The sequence below is a fragment of the Microtus oregoni genome, unplaced genomic scaffold (assembly GCF_018167655.1).
Source record: "Microtus oregoni isolate MIOR12 unplaced genomic scaffold, Mior012 000033F_ref0000390, whole genome shotgun sequence".
Classification (NCBI taxonomy): Eukaryota; Metazoa; Chordata; class Mammalia; order Rodentia; family Cricetidae; genus Microtus; species Microtus oregoni.
This window is the reverse complement of record NW_024543092.1, coordinates 1,798,524-1,816,420: the sequence shown is the minus strand read 5'-3', so window position 1 is coordinate 1,816,420 and position 17,897 is coordinate 1,798,524. Positions and strand designations below refer to the sequence as shown.

Below are 17,897 nucleotides of genomic sequence, written 5' to 3'. Positions count from 1 at the left end.
ATCAGTGTAGGATCAATGGTGCATTGTACCTGTTTTGAGACAGGAAAGAAAATGAAGCTTCTTTAATTTGGGAAACTATAAATGATGCTTCTTTGGAAGAGAGAATTTTAGGAAGACCAGGTAACCAGAAATGTAGACCTGGTTATATTTAGAGTTCATGTAATTCCACAAAAGTACTAAAAGTACAGGCCCTGCTTGTAGGAGACTTTTTATGTGATTTAGCAGGGTAAAATGAGCCAATTTGACCACTTCTCTTTAAAAACTTGAAAACAAGTGTGAGTTTTCCTGTACTTCTTTTATCTCTAGCATAGTAAGTACATGCTGAGGTAGAAAAACCACAAGCTCTGCCCCTGAATATTCAGTCATTGTACTTCAGTGAACTGCTGAAATGATCACCTCTGCAATAGGCATCAGAATGGAAAATAAACCAGAAGTTTTATTGGTTGAGGTACCTAGCTTTGAGTTATTTTCCTCCATCATAATTTAGCCAACTCTGATAAAGGATTATTGCATCAATTATTCAACAGAAGTCTTACTTCATGTCTTCTAAAAATTTATTTCCTCTGTTTAATTAATTTTTCATGTACAGATTGCTTTTTATGATTTGAAAAAACTACCAGGGATTTGAGGAAGACAAAATGTGACAAACCAATTAATTATTGAAGACAACATATCAGTGGCAGTTCAATATCAGTGAGAAGTTAAGAATCAATCTTAATTTTAATGTCATGAAAGTTTCATAAAATTAGGGAACATGCACCTGGATTCATGGAGTTAATTAAAACAAATTTTATAAACTGAATGTTTTCCTCTTTTAGAATTATGAGCTCATATTACTGTTCTATTCTAAATGAGTCAAATTTTATATGAAAATGTATTTCTTTCTGTGTATTTGGATTTGAGTGTGATGTGTGTGTTTGTTGTATGTGAATGCATATGTGTGAGAGAGAAAAACAATGAATAATGGGTATATAATTCAATTTCTGCCTGATTCTCTTGAGATGCATTTTTTCATTGAAGTTGGAGCAGAGCTGTCGATCAACAAGCCCTGGCAATTTTCCTGCCTCTGATTCCGCACATAAGTGTGATTATATACTTGCCTGACTTTAAGATATTTAAAGGATCCAAGGATTCACACTCAGATACTAGTGCTTGGCCAGCAGACTCCCTTACATTCTGATCCATCTTTCCAGCCCTATTTCTTTATTATCTTAATTTATTATTTATTTAAAAGATTTATTTTAACTTTTTCATATAGTATATGCTGATCATATCTGTTTCCCTCTCCTAATTTTTTACAGACTTTCTCCATACCCAACCAATCCAATCTCGTTTTCTCTCTCTCTCTCTCTCTCTCTCTCTCTCAAAAGTGAAAGCAACAATGGCTACAAAAACAAGTTAGTGAGTAATTTAGGAAATTGCACACATAGTACATTCTGTCAAATATTTTCTTTGCATTCTTATCTTACAGGGGGAATGTACATTTTTGAGCATCTTAAAATAGTACCTAGAAACCAAATTGTATGTAGAATTTAAGAGCCACATTGGGGGCTTGAGAAATGACTCAGCATTTAGAAGTATTAATTTTTATTTAGAAGAGCTGAATTTAATATCTAGCACCCATATAGATGGCATATAACCTACTGTAACTCCTTTTCCAAAGGTATCCAATGTTGACTTACAAGGGTGCTTATACACATGTGAAACATGCACATACAAACACTCACACTCAGAATACATTCATGAACAAAAATACACACAACACATTAATAATAACAACAATCATAGTAAGAATAACCATATTCAACATGACATCGTGTTATCACAATACATGTTTTAAATTTTAGTTTTCAATTTTATAAAGTCCTATAGTGCCCTGAGTACATTTATTACTGGAAAATGTTATAACCTCAGGACTTTTAGATCTGTATTATAATCTATACAGCTAATTTGCTATATTTAACAGATAATAATTTAGCTAGAGATTTTATGATGGATATTTGCCTATGAAATCTATAATATTTCATTTTGTTAAGTGATACTTGGAAGAATTAGCTGCAAGTAACCAAAGAAATAGGTAATATTTCATAAAGACATTAAATGTAGGTTGATATTTGAAGATCTTGTCCAGCCTTAATATGAGGGGATGTGCCTTATTTTATTGTTACTTGATATGGCATGTTTGTTTGATATTCCTGGATGCATTTTTTTCTGAAAGGAAATGGAGGAGGAAAGGTTGGGGGAGTGGGGAGTTAGTAGGGTTGGGCTTAAAAGAAAGTAGGGAAGGGAATGTGTTGTCTGGATATAACATATGAAGAAAGAGTAAATAAATGATATGATGTGTGAGTCCCCTCTGTGTGCTGTGATTACCATTAATGAAAAAATAAACTGCCTTGGCCTGTTGATAGGGCAGAACATAGGTAGGTGGGGAGGATTGGATGAATGCTGGGAGAAAGAAGGGTAGGATCAGAGAGACGCCATGATCCACTTCTGGAGATAAATGTGCTGAAACTTTGCTGGTAAGCCACGACCTCGTGGTGATACACTGAGTAAAAGAAATGGATTAAATTTAGATGTAGGAGTTAGCCAAATAATAAGCTAGAGTGAATGGCCCAAGCTGTGATTTAATGAGTACAGTGTCTGTGTGATTATTTCAGTTCTGGGCAGCCAGGACAAACAAGCAACTCCTTGCAACAATAATAAGAAAAGATTAGTATGGAAAATACTGTTGGTTTTTCAAGATAGGGTTTTTTCTGTAGCTTTGGAGCCTGTTCTGGAACTAGTTCTTGTGGATCAGGCTGGCAATGAACTCACATAGATCTGCCTGCTTCTGCCTCCTGAGTGTTGGGATTAAAGGTTGTGCCACCACCGCCCAGATGGGAAGGTCAATTATTATACTAATTCATTAAAGTTAAGTATTAAATTGTATAGTTCATTGAAACTACAGTCTCACAATACATGTCTCAGGGCTGCAGAGGTGCTTCAGTGGATAAAGTGTTTCCTTCTCAGTGCTGATGCCCTGGCTTTGGATCATCAGAATCCACTTTATGAGCTTTGCATATCAGTGTTTCACCTGAGACCTGAGTGCTCTTAGATGACCAGGAGGAGGCCAAGGTTGTGCTGTCCTTCCACCCTAACAGTTTGGTGAGCTCTAGGCTCAGCTTTAGTTAGACACTCTATCTCAACAAACTAGGTGTGGTGTGTTGTGTAGTGATGAAGCAAGCAGGCCTGCTTTTCGTCCTGCCTGGCTCCTGCATGGTTATCTTTACACCCGAAATAACAACACACAAATTGTATTCATTTAAAAACTGCCTGGCCCATTAGCACTAGCCTCTTACTGGGTAATTTTCACATCTTGGTTAACCCATTTCTCTTAATGTGTGTAGCACCACGAGGTGGTGGCTTACCGGGAAAGATCCTAACCTACATCCATCTCGGGTTGGAGAATCATGGTGACTGCCTGACTCTGCTTTCTTTCTTCCAGAATTCTGTTCTGTCTACTCCACCCACCTAAGGGCTGGCCTATCAAAAGGCCAAGGCAGTTTCTTTATTAACCAATGAAAGTAACGCATAGACAGAAGACCCACCTACATCAGTGTGGTAGTCAACTGGGATGCTTGTTCTTCTGTTTGCTCCTTTGTGGTATGCTGCTCAGTTGTAAATTTGAGATGTCTGCATTTTCATCACAATCTTTTGGTGGATGCCTATCCCTGTCCTGTCACAGCATGCTTTTGGCTTGGTTTTTGACAGAGAATCCAATTTCTACTACTGATCACTTCTATTAATATTTTGGTTACATAGAAAGATACCCATGTGCTCACAGTCTGTCACTGCTGTCATGTGTGGATGATCGATATCACCGTGAAGGAATCACAACTACCTGGAAGGGAAAGGAATGTAAAAAGCAAAGTAGCCTGGCACCAGACCAATTGAAAATAAGGCATAGAGAATTCATTCTGTGATTCTAGATAGTTCTTTCAAATGAAATAAGAATGTCAGGTATGAGTCACACTCACATCATAAAATATATTCAGAAATCATATTTAAACAGTGTCACAAATGGGTAGGACTCCTTTGACCCTACCCTTTCAGGGCCTAGTCACTCTTTCTATCTTCTTTATTTAATTCAAATGTAAGTGAATTTTCTATGTCTCACTGTTATATTCCATCTTTTAAAAAGACAATTTCTAGACCGATGTATAATCAACTCATAGCCTATAAGAATGCCTCCATAAATATTGCATTACTGCTTTTGTGACAAAGTTCAACCTCTTTTACTCAATGCTAAAAATGTTTGGATTGTGCCTTCCCTTAACAGAAGACTGGCTGGAGTTTTATATTTAACCCTCTTCTGATCTCTGTATGTTGGTAACATTTCTAGAAATTTGCTATTCAATTAATTCATTCCTGTTGCCCCAAGGTAAGGCTCAGTTTGACTCAAATGATTCCTTGTGCATCGAATAGTAACTGTTAAGTTACTATTGCCTATGAACCTTACTTCAGAACACCTAAATTGGTCACATTTCTCATATTAGAGACAAAATACTTAACAGAAATTTGTTAAGTGTAGATATTTTTTGGTTCATCATTTTAGAATTCCCCAGTCCACAACAGGAAGGGGTTGAGGGCCCTTTATACTGTTTGGAACAATGCGGCAGCAGCTCTACATATCATGGCTGTACCTGAGTTAGGGACATGGCATGCCCTTGGTGAGCTCTTTCTATCCAATCTAAGTCAAATCTGAGAGTCCCACAGCATCCCCTAAACAGTCCAACACCCTGGAAATCTAGTGCTCAAAAAGAAAAAGACAATATCTCCTGAGTAAATTGGGAGATTGGGAACCTTGGGAGAGGGTTGAAGGGGAGGGGAGAGATAGGGAGGGGCGCAGAGAAAAATGTAGAGCTCAATAAAAATAATAATAAAAAAGAAAAAAAATATGCAAGTACATGGAAAACAGTGCAGTTTCAAGGCACCACAACTACAGCTGGTATTTCAACATATAAATCTATACTGTACTCAGCTAATTTTTATCCCCCAGAATTCCAACGGTAACTTCAGCATATACAGGCCACTTCCAAAGCTAACTTTGCATTGTTTCTAGCAACAAACAGTGCACAGAGTCAGTAAGATAAGCATTCTGTTAGTTTCTAGTGGGTGGGATGTTAGAAATACAGTTCTAAAAATTGGTTCATAAGCAGAAATATCTCTTCATGAAAGAATATAACAGATTGCGCTGACACTTGTATAGGGTCGAGTTCTTTGTCTCCTTCTATCTTATTAATTGGATTCATGCCAGTCCAATTCACCAAGTCATACACAGATTCAGAAAAAAAGGGACAAAGACTACAAAATTTCATTAAAGGAAAATATTGAGCTAATGTATTATTTAAAGTAAAGCAACACGTGCCAGCATTTAATTCATTTGCAAGAGAAACTGACATACTATTCATTATGTGATGTCTTCTATTGTTGCTCAACAACTGCATCTTCATCATTCTCTCCTTTCCTCCTTACAATATAGCTTGCTTTGTTTTGGGTACTCTACTTTTTCCTGTATTTCCTGTCTTCTATTTTATGTCAACGAAATCTCTCTTATCTACCAGCTATCCTTTAAACCTCCTTTTTTGAGTAAAGAGGTAAATATAACCAACAGGAGAACATATCTAATTATATGGAACTTAAGGAACTGAACACTAAAGTTTATCACAATGCACACCTTTTTTTTTTTTTTTAGCAGATGACTTGCAGGCTCAGCTGCCAGTCTGAGTTCAGTTTCTTTCATCTTTGCTTTGTCCAGTGTGATAGTGAATACATGTGAGCAAAAAAATCTGTTTCATTTACCTACTTGCACTAAGCTACATAAAACACAATGTACATATGCTGTTATGATAAAGTGGTTGAAAAAATTATAAGATGTTTTATATTCAATATTTACTATAGGTACAATTACCTCTTAAGTATGTAATTTCTTTCTGGTTTAATATTAGAAGTTACATGTCTTATCTAAATATAAAACAGGATGGAATAATACTCCCCTTTCAGTGCTAATATTTCTGATGGCAATTTGGAGACACTGAATTTGACAAGCTTGGGCAGATTTGCCCACGGTCAAAGTAACTGTTGCCATGGTATTTCACTGTATGGTATCCTGATTTGCTGTCTATTCTATTATTCTTGTGGAAGCTAAGTTACTTTTCAAAAAATGAAGAAAAATGAAAGGAACTTGCCTTTGGAAGAGGATAAAAAAGCAAATATAGGAAATAGAAATTATTTTTTTAAAAGCAATTGTACTGAGTAGACCTCCTTAGCAATATCTTATGCACATGCAATCATGCATGCAGTCTCTCACACAGTCACCAAAAAAAAAAAAAACATCGCTCCCAGATACACAGAGAGACATAAGCACAATTATCTAGGAAATAAAAACAGCATGTGTATAAATTATCTCATCTTACTTCAAGTAATTATATTTAATGTTTTTGGAAATTGGAGTTGCCTTTTGGAAATCCAAATCTCTTTCACACATGTGCACATACATACACACATATACAAATAAGCATGATGTTGTTTTAAATATCTTATGTGTAATGTGGTAGTAATAAAATAAATCGTCAAGTAAATTATGTTACTGCATGGCATATCACCCAGTTTAAAAAAATGTCATAATTCAGATATTCTCATGGTATTAGTGCTCAGATCTAAACAGAAAAATATCAGCACACCTTCAATCAAAATTCTACCTCAGAGGAAATTAGTTCCATGCCAAAATAAAAAATTAATAGGTTTTGTTTACAAGCATAAATGGGGCAAAGAAATATGTACTCTTTGTGATTGGTTTATTTGCTAAGCCATATTATGGAATCAATTGATGCCTGATGTAGAGGGAAGACTCATTTATTGATTTGTTTCCCTGTGCAATGATTTGTTTTTCATATTATGTCTTATCTGTAGTAGAATTGACATTTTAAATTAGGTACATTTGCTATGGTAATTGGTATATGAAAATCAGATGTTCCATGATTTTTTTCTCTGTAACAATGTTCTCTTCTCTTCACTCATAACCATAAAAATTAAAAATATTTCCAAGATCAAAAAGTCTACTCATAACCAGATCAATTACATTCGAGATCTACAAATAAATGCCAAAGTATTCTTCTGATAAATTCTTGGTAGATTTTTACATTCTTTATATCTTATGACTTTCCTAAGTATTGTGCTATTAAATTGTTATAGATTTTATCATATACTCACATACACATTGTCTCTCTCATCTCTTTCTCTTTCCATCACCTATCTCTCTCTCTCTCTCTCTCTCTCTCTCTCTCTCTCTCTCTCTCATCTATCTATCTATCTTATATTTACCCCCCACCTCTCTCTCTCTCTCTCTCTCTCTCTCTCTCTCTCTCTCTCTCTCTCTCACACACACACACACACACACACACACACACACACACACACACACACACGTCTTTGTTGAGTATGTTTTACATCTAGGACCAAAGTCACTAGGTTATAAGAAATGGATATGGCAGTCTTCAGGAGTAACTGCTGAGCAGGTTTGTGGAGTAGGCATGCCAATTACACACTCTGAAAAGTTCTAAGCTTTTTCCTAAGAAAATATCCTCAGTTATTTTCTCAACATTTCCTAAAATTGGCATTTAATGAAATCTTATGGCAACTTTAACTTTCAAAAGGCAAATAACTAATAAACTGCTTGAGTTCTTTTAAGATATTTGGCAGCTGAGATATTTTCCTGGTTTACTTTTTTAATGTTGAGTTTAGAACCGTGACTTTTAGATTCATGGTTTTGAATTTGTAGAAGACCTGTGTTTCCTGAGTATAAGTGTTTGGGAATGCATGTGATTTCTCTTGCTTCTTCATTAGTTCCTGCTTTTATTGAGACAAAGATCTTTGTAGACCAGACTGGCTTTAAACTCAGCGTGTAATAGCAAATGTCATTGAACTTCTGATACTACTTTCAGAGAGCAGAAGTTGAAGGTATGTACTAGCACATCTGGTTTTATATGGTATTGGGCATCAAATCAGGACTTTTGTGTGTTAGGGAAGTGCTATACTTCTTGAGCTACATCCCCTTTCCAAAGTGTATTTTGACTTGACCTTTTCAAAAATCTACAAATAAGGGCATGGTCTTAGGCTCAGCACATTATGGTTCCCTGTGTTTGAGCTTTCAGGCCCTGATGTTTTGCGGATCCTGGGGTTTTCAATCTTTCCCTGACTAGCTCCTCTGCAGTTTAGCTGCTTTTGCAGAATAACTTGGCTGCTTGCCCAGCACAACACCAGTGTTACCAATTGGCCCAAGGTGGGAAGCACACAGCTGTTTAACTCTCTTTAATGAGCTTCCCTTTTAATGGTTTCCTGTTTCCTCACATCCTGGTTGTCTTGGCTTTCCAATGCCATTAAACACTCATTTTTGGTTTTGATTTATTTAAAAAAAAAAGAGAAATTTGCTACTCTACTCATCTACAAGTTAGTCCATTTTAGCCTGGACCAGAATTATCCAGTAGTGGTTTGTATAATAATAATAATAATAATAATAATAATAATAATAATAATAATAAATTACTGCAGAGGTTTTGACTTATATCTTGCTTTCATTCTTGAGATCCCTTGTCATGTAATATGAAGAAAAAGTCCTAAAAATATGACATATTTTACTGTGACTGTTGCAAAAAATCCCCCGTCTTTCATTGTGGTCATACTGAGAGTCAGTAAGAAGCTATTTGTTCAGGGTGACTGTATGATTAAGACTAACACTTAAATCAAAACACATAAATAATTACAGGGAAAGCAAGATGCATAAAATACCAATTTCTCATTAGTAGAATCCTCACAAATGTATGCAAAACAGATCTTTATATGACTACATTTATAACTGAGCAAATAAAGCATCTAGTACAACTTTTGACATTGGACATACGTCATGATTTTCTGTATGTTTCACTTTTTGGCATGATTTATTTTTTTCCAGAGAAACATCTGCTACCCACCCTAAGGGCTATCCCATCCAATTGCATAGCTTTAACTTTGAGACTACATTAAATAATTACCTAGATGTTTGAAATTTCTTATAGTTATTATGCCACAAAATGAAAATATTATAAAACCTTATCAATGTACAGTTCTTTCTATCATCTGATATGATAGTCACAATAATATATGAAATAAGCAAGCAAATATTATTATTTATGACTAAATAGCCATTCTGTTTTTTTTTTTTAACAGGGATTTCTCTGTAGCCTAAGCTGGTCTAGAAATCACTTTGTACATCCTCCTGATTCGGTGTGATTACACATGTGAGTTACCATACCAGCTACTTATTTTTATATCGCAGAGAGGTATGACTCAGAAATATTTATGAAAATGCAAATCTTTAATTAATTTGAGTAGACAAACTGCCTCAGTTTACTCTCTTTGTCTTGGTGTACACATTGCACTGTGTAGTGAGAAATGTGCAGTTGACAGAGCAGCATCAAATCTGTCTCATCATTCTTTGACGTGTTCTCAGTTCTCCTTCAAACTTTCTTTAGGCCTGGAATCTAATCAACACAATAGGTCCACCATTAGTTCTTTCTGTCCAAAATGACCATATATGATTCTTTCAAATCAAGATGGCTTGCTAAACTCATCAATGAACAGTTAAGTATCCAATAAATTAAAAGGGGTTTATCTGGTCATGCTTGTTTTAGCTACTACTTGTTATGAGTCTCTATGGTAATAGTGTTACAGCTTTATTCAGCAATGTTTTGGAAACAGAAACTAAGATTATTTAGAATTTCATAATAACATGGAGCACAAAATTCTGGAATTCATAAATTTTATATTGGGAACACAGGATTGAAGCACTTCTTCAATAAATCAAAATAATGATTAGCATGAAGATCATGGTGCTCAAACAAAAAGTGTACAAGTAATTATAAGATATATTTTACATTTAAATATATCCTGTGTTCCCAATATAAAAATTTAAAAAAAGAGAGTGGTGTCTGGAAGAAATGAGGTATATAAAGACGTTGGAATTAAGGCCAGCATTAAAAGTTGGGTACATATGAAAGACTGGCCTTGCCTATCTGCCACCAGCATACCCAGATCCAAATACATTGATACTATGGAAAAAATATATATATATTTTAAGATATATTTTAGTTACAAGAAACTAACCAAATATAATCACTACAGCATTTAATATCTTACATTCATCATCAAGAAACATTTGATTTATTTTGCAATTAAAAATTAGGAAGCGTGTAAATTCTACCTTGCCTAAATTTTATTCTGTGTAACATAAAGAGCTAACATAATAATTCTATGTTGTTTCCTTCTAAGTGTGCTTACCAGCATCTTAAGTTCTGAATTCTAGTATTCTATTTTCCTGTTTGTGTTAATTTTGTTGTGTACCCTAAATAAATTTTGATCATTAATTTGTCTAATTTACCTATAATGACATAGAAAGGTAATCTCAACTATTCAACTATCTCCTTTAGAATGAGAAAGCACAGTCTAATTTAGTGTAGGTGTCATCGAGCCCAGAGGAAACAAATTACATCAGAGTGAGGAGTGCAATTACTTAACAAATAAATGGCCCTCAACTGACAGAGTAGGTATCTAAGAATGGTCTCTTATAGCACATCAATTACGGATAAGTCGAGTGAAATACAGCTTCTAGCTTTAAAGAGACTGTATCCAGAATAGAAGAAAGGCATTTTATTTAAGCTAACATTTTAATCAATTTATTCCATCAAATAAAGATCATGCATATTCTGAAATGGATAAAGATTCCTTAATATTTTACTCAGTCTTGTCTCTAATTGTTATGTATAATTAGGAGATAGTAATTTGCCTTTCTTTTTTAAGGGTAGAAAGTGCATTGTTTAAACTTCAGTTGAGAATTAGGTAAATTAGTGACCTCAGTTCAAATACTCTGTGTAGACTTAGGCCAGTGCTTAATAGTTGCCATAGGTATAGTGATATATAGGAGAATCTCATAGATAAATGTAAAAGTGTTTATTACACTCAAATGAATATTAATAAAAATCACATTCATATACTAATACATCATTTTCACCACCTAGAACTTAGGTTTCAGATGAATTTCATAGAAAATAATTTAACCTGGAGTTTGTTTTTTCTTTAAAAGTAAGCAGATTTAAAAAATAAGTGTACTTATGCATGACATATATAGTAAAAGTATAAACTTTTAATTAAAAAGTATATGAAGAAAATATCAACTATGATTTATATATGAAGAATAAGAACATCTAGCTTTATAGAGAGAAGAAACAGAAAACAGAACCCCAATTTCATTGATCTTTTATAACCATTGTATAATGGGATTTTACTTTTTATTTTTAGTTTATTTCTGTGTATTTTACTGTGTTGTGTGCAAATGGATCTGTGTATGTCTGTTCACATGTGTATAGACTCTTGCCTGTTTATGGATGGGATGCTTGGGCATGTGTGTGTGTGAACATGCCTGTGAACGGTTGAGTTTAAGTTCAACTAGCCAGATCGTGCCTTCCACTTGAATATTGGAATATTGGAATTACAAATAGGATGTCATGTCATACTACCTTACTAGGGTTAATCGGTCCTCTGGTCCTCATTCTTGCCATAGCAAGTTCTTTATCCATAGAAGTGTTTCACTATTCCCCAATAACATTTTATAAATTAAAACGGAAAGATCTTTTGAAAGAAGGAAATTGCAATGCACTCTAAATGTTCCAAATGATAATTTGATAGATTACCTTGCAGTACTTTGAGTACTCTGATTAAACAAATTATCTAACAATATGAATAAAGTTTATAAACTTATATAAAGTGATATAAAATCAGTCAATTGTGCTTATAACAAAACATACTATTTCTAGTCTCCATAACTTCATCTTTAATTTAATTATACTTTGAATCCTGCAAGTAATGAAAGACCTTGCTTTCAGTATTGATACTCACATTTTAAGTTGTATTTCAGGAATTGATCATTCTTTCTTAACTGTTCAACTATTTTGTGCTACGGTGACACCTAATCAAAAATCTCATGACATTTGTTGTACTGCATCTTTATTATGGACACTCTATATTGCTTCTGGAGTATCACTTTAGAGGAGGCTTGTTATTGTGTTGTAGCTCTGGTATATAACACAATGCCTAATACTGTTTTGAACATCTGGAAAATTAATCTACTGCATGAAACAACATTTTGCCAGTACACAGCTCTGCAAGCAAATCCTGTGCGTCGGGCATGTAAAGGCCTCCTTGCTGCTGCCAATTTGAGTGATTCTTGAGAAAACAAGAGAAACAACATTTCGCCTCATTAGGTGACTCACAGAAATTATGAAAACTCATGGACATTGGAACACACAATGCATTTACTCCACTATGAGTTTTGTCCTGATCCAAAAATATGTGATGAAAATGGAATCCAATGTAGAGATTTGTGTTACAAATCTTAACTTATCATTTGCTAGCTCTTTCAACTCTTGGCAATTTATACCTTTTGCATAAAAGTCAAATACATATTCTGTATGTCTATATGCTGTTTCTTGTCTCATTTTCATATAAAAAGATAATAGTAATTTTAAAGTTTCCATAATGACAACTTACTTATATTCTATGGTCACATTTTAAAAATAAGGTAATTACTATCTCTAATGAATAGCTAACACATTTGAAGTACACAAATACGATGCGATTAATAAACAATACAAAATTTTAGTCTAAGTCTGTGAATGCCACAGATAGTACATACACCCTCCGTAGACACAGATCTCTTATTGGTCATTGAATTTTCTTAACCAGACCTTGAAGCTTTCATAATTTGTTTTATGCCATGGTTGGCTTTGGATCTTAACGTTATTTTCTTTGGTTCGTATCTTTTTTGGTAGCATTTTTCTACAGCAACATTTTAATACACTCATTTCCCCCAAGAATTCTGCCCTAAATTCACAATGCTTAGTGAAATATTAGGTTTTTCCCAAAGAAAATTTCACACTTTGGGTATAAGCAATGAGCAAAATTCACATATATTGACCACTGAATGATTTATTGCAGAAAAGCATACAATCTTTCTCATGTAAGGCTGTCTATAGTTAGTTTAGAAAAAAAACTTTAAATTACTTTATAGACTATCTGAGGTCCTAGAATTAAGTCACAATATTTTAAAAATGTATGCTAGGCTTTTTTAAAAAAAAACTTAAGATTAAAAATAGAGGAAGGGGAGCAGAGATTGTAGAGGTCAATAAAAATAAAAAAAAATTAAAAAGACATTTTGAATCAGAACTTCTAAGCCTCTATGATTCATGAAACTTTCACTATATTTGGCCACCTTATGTAACAACACTTTGTCTGTCTTTTGTGCATGAAAAGATCCTCATTTAGGTTCTCAGAAACTTTTCCACATTAGAGAGATATTCTTATTGCTTCGTAAACTATATTCCCAGAAAAATGAAATTCAAAGGAATAAGTGAGCTAACTAAAGTTCATTGCAGTAATTTGTGTTGGCTGCACATCAGACATTCTTGATCCCTCTGCAGTAAAACGGGAACGTACACAAGCCTTGGATCAGCTCCAGTGTCCACAGCAGAGAAAAGAAGTTGAAACTGATCTTACTGTGGATTTGCCAAGGAACGGGGATGTTTTAGGTACAGCATCTTCAGCAATGCATTTATGAGCATCATTTTTTTTTTTAATCCGTCAAGCCAGTTAACACGTTTTAAAGAAATAGAGGCTTGAGTAATAAAGAATTACCATGTTTCCAAATGTTTATTTACTGATCCTATTCCAAGCTAAGCCAAGGATAAGTACCTCAGTGATTAACATTAGTTTGTAGACCATATTTATAGTTCTATTGTTCTATATGATAAAAAATCTTCGGCAGTGGCAGGCTGATACAATCACACTCCTCAATCAAATTAAGTAATTAAATACATGCTCCAATAACCATTCAGTGTTCACCTATGTTTTTTCATTGTAAACTTCATCCATAGAGGACTTCATCTAATGTTCCTCTACTTGATGAGCATTTAGGGGAAGTATACAACCAATAATCCATTCTGTCCAACACACCACCAACTGGATATTCCGGTAACAAACTTTGCAAGACTCCATTAAATATCAGTGGGAATTGTGGCTAACAACAAAGAGAGTCGGAGGATTTTTTACAAGTGAATATGTTTTCTATTGTGATAGTATATGACTTAGCATTTAGCTTCAAAAATGGAAGAACAGAAAATGAATACAATGTAGTCTATTTACCAATTCCTACTAATATGCTGGTTACCACCAGCAGAGAGGTTTATACACAAACACAAGAACATCCCTTAATTTTCAGCTTTTCTTTGGGGGCCCAAAGATGTGGGTCTGCTCAACCTTGACTAAATGTCAGAGAGTTTGAGCCTACTCTTGCTCTTCAAACTTATTGACAATATATCTGACTTAAGGTGGGGCTACAAGCAAGATATCTTGACCTTTGCTGTGGTTAGTTACTTGGTATTTTGATTAAGATGGCCCAAAGAGGTGGATCTGTTGTACCTTGACCAAAGTTTAGAGAATTCATTCCTATTCCTGCTTCTTCATTTAAAACTAGGAGGTTTGACTCAGGGAGTGGCTGTCTACAGAACACTTGATCTCAGTTTTATTCACTGCATATCCTACCCAAAACATCTGAATGCTTAACACAGGAAATGGTGGCTTGATGTCTCGAATTGAAGCAAGTATTGTCCTGGTTGTCCTTTGTGTTGTGTTAAAGTTGACTTTTGCTTTGTTCCCCCCTTTTGGATTGGGGTATATAATCATATGGAAAATAGATGTGGGTTTATTCAGTATTCAATATTCACTGGATCACCCTCCTGTTCTTCCCCTATGTCTCTGTATTTATTTTGTATCTCTGTTTTTCCTACATAATTTATCCAATACACATGTCCCTACTCTGGAATGTATGAACCCGTTGAGACTGGACCCCGACTCTTCCTCATCCCATCTCATATTTTTTCCAACTCCTTTCATTCAAGTGAAAGATCTTTTTCTGATGAAAAATGAAACAAATAGTGGGGGTGTTCTAGTAAATTATATTCCAACAGCTTCATATTTCATGGAAATAGAAAATATTTTGATGTTTATCTTTTAATATATATTCCACTTTTGTTTTTTCTGGGTATTCAAAATAGATTCATATTCTACACAGCTATCCACAATCAGCTCTTTCATTTTTTTCAGCTTATTTTATAAGTGGCATCAAATGTTTCAAAGGTTCATCAAAAATAATAGAATTATAACAGCATCAGACAAAACAGAAGGCTGGGAGAAAGAAGCTGAGTCAGGTCAGTCGCCATGATTCTCCCACTCAAACAGACGCAGCTTAAGATCTTTCCTGGTAAGCCAGCTCGTGGTGTTACACAGAATATTAGAAATGGGTTAGATCAGTATGTAAGACCTAGCCAATAAGAGGCTGGAACTAATGGGCCAGGTAGTGTTTAAAAGAATACAGTTTCCGTCTAATTATTTCGGGGCATAAGCTAGCCATGCGGGCAGCCGGGTGCTGGGGATGCAGCCCCGCCGCTCCTATTACAACAATCAGATATTTAATAAAATAGTCTTTTGAAAAACACTTTATTCAAGTTCATAAGAAAATTGCTGACAGAATGCTTTTATCATCAGAGGGTAAGTTTGGCACTATAGATATAGTCACCTTCAAGAGCAGTTTTTCTATGAGGAAGAACATGATTCCTCATATGGTATTTTTACTATTAAAGAAATCACTGAAATTGAAACCTTGATATTTCTTTTTCTACTCTTGTATCTTGCTAGTGTCTCACACAGTTTAAGACAGTTGTGTGCCAGAAAATGACAGAGATCTTGCCAGTGGCCCTTATATGTAATCTATAAGGAATTATCTTGGAGATGTAATCTCTTAAGATACAGAACACACTGAGACTTACAGAGATGACAGATAAATACTGCTATATAAATGTAAAACCAAAGATTCTATACATTCTACACACTCAATGTGTAGGAGGGGTCAAACAATTCAGAAAAAGAAAATGCAGAGTAGAAGATGATTCTGAGTAACACACGCACACACACACACACACACACACACACACACACTGGAAACTATTGAGAAGCATGAATAGCAACAAATTCTCAAGAGCGACACAACTAGGGGCCTCAATACAGGTGCAATGGTGTGGCATCTGCTCTCTTCAACCTGGTAGTCTGTAATCTACATTCCCCAGAGTCCTCTACCCTCCTGCATTTAAAGTCTGCCATATACGACTTCGAAGAAAATTTTCCCAATGTAAAGAAGACACTGAATGGTGAGAGAATCTCAAAAGTACAATAAATAAATAAATGAGTAATAGTAAGTAAACCTTCCATGTCTGAGCCACCATTCTTTTTCAAATCAATCTGTTTTTATTAGCTGAAATATTGAGATAGATGCTTATCAATCCATGCGGAACAGTGTTGAGGAAAAATTACATCTAAGGATCAATGAACTAGGTTGATATCTTGATGCATATGGACTAAAAATTACCCTGTCTGTTCTAGGGTTACTGTACATCCCAACAGTTAAGATACTAACTTTTTCTTACTTTTCTTAGACTAATTTGTCACTTTTAGTAACTGTCATCACAAAAATTCTGTTGAACTCTGAGGATGACTGAGACATAAAAATACATAATTACAAAAATTAATAGGAAGTTCACTTTCTCCTTTATTTTTTTTTCTTTTTAAACTGCTGGAGATTGTTGTTTAATGTAAAGAGGATTACAACCCTATATTGTAAATGTCACAAAGTATCATTCTTGTAATTCCATTCATACAATTTTCATGTGTATATACACGTGTTAAATTTTTGTGGAATTTTTCAGATCACACGTGATGTGCTAATGTGTGCTGTTTTATTTGTGATAATTGTTATTCTAGCGTGGCTTTACATTTTTCAGCTGTCTCATAGAGAATAAGAATATTCCTGATAAATGGGATAGCAAACTCTCTTTTTAACTGTTGGCTTACATGTCACTGGGAAGATACAGAAATTCATGACCTGTGCTCCTTGTTACAAGGACAATGTTCTAAGCGAGTTTTGTAAATAAATAAATGAAGGTAACATAATTAGAAGGGAAGCATACTCTGTAATTCTCTCAGAATGCATGCTGCCTTAATGATCATTTCACACAGGTGCAAAGCAATCATACGCAGAAACACTCAATAGATTGGCAAAATGTATCTGTTTCCAAAATTACAAAATTTATTTGATGAAACGATACCTCTTCTCTTGAGAATTTCCTGGAATAAAGCAATATCCTGAAAGTTTTAGGCATACATCATCACAACAATGATGCACAAGGAAGATGAATTTCCAGAGAGAAATAATATTTTCAAAATTAGTGGTTACTAATAAAGGGAGTCTTCAGAAGGAAAGGAAGTTGCATGCTAACATTTTTGTCTGTGCTCTTGGGCACTGGGAAGTTTTAAAGGCCAAAAATGTGTTTTTTTCTTCTTGGTTATCATGGGAATAGAGATTTAATTTTCATCAGGTTACATAGCATAATACCTTCCTGAAATGACTTACTGACTATAAATGCAAGGGGATGGTGCTCTTTGCTTTATTAAGAAAGTACAAAATACATTTAAAGACACTAGATACAACGTACAGATGCCATGATAAAGATGATTTATTTTCTCTTTGTCTGTCTGAAAAACTATCAATAGTATACATCTGCTGGGAAGTCACTGATTTGGGAACATGGGTAAGAAGACAGGGTAACATTCCATGTTCTTCACCAGGAACAGATAACAAAATATTTCCTCTTGAATTAATAGCAGTAACAACTGATCAAAATTTGGTCAAATTAAGATTATAAATTTTGAGAATCTATTAG

At 34.5% G+C, this 17,897-nt stretch overlaps 1 long non-coding RNA gene across 1 annotated transcript in view; it reads left to right on the top strand.

Annotated features, from left to right (window-relative positions):
• Window positions 1–17,897, top strand: part of LOC121466642 — a 142,364-nt gene that overhangs the window by 113,157 nt on the left and 11,310 nt on the right. Inside the window, exon 3 of the long non-coding RNA XR_005976785.1 lies at window positions 9,244–9,314. This is a non-coding gene — a long non-coding RNA (uncharacterized LOC121466642). The remainder of the gene's footprint in view (window positions 1–9,243; window positions 9,315–17,897) is intronic.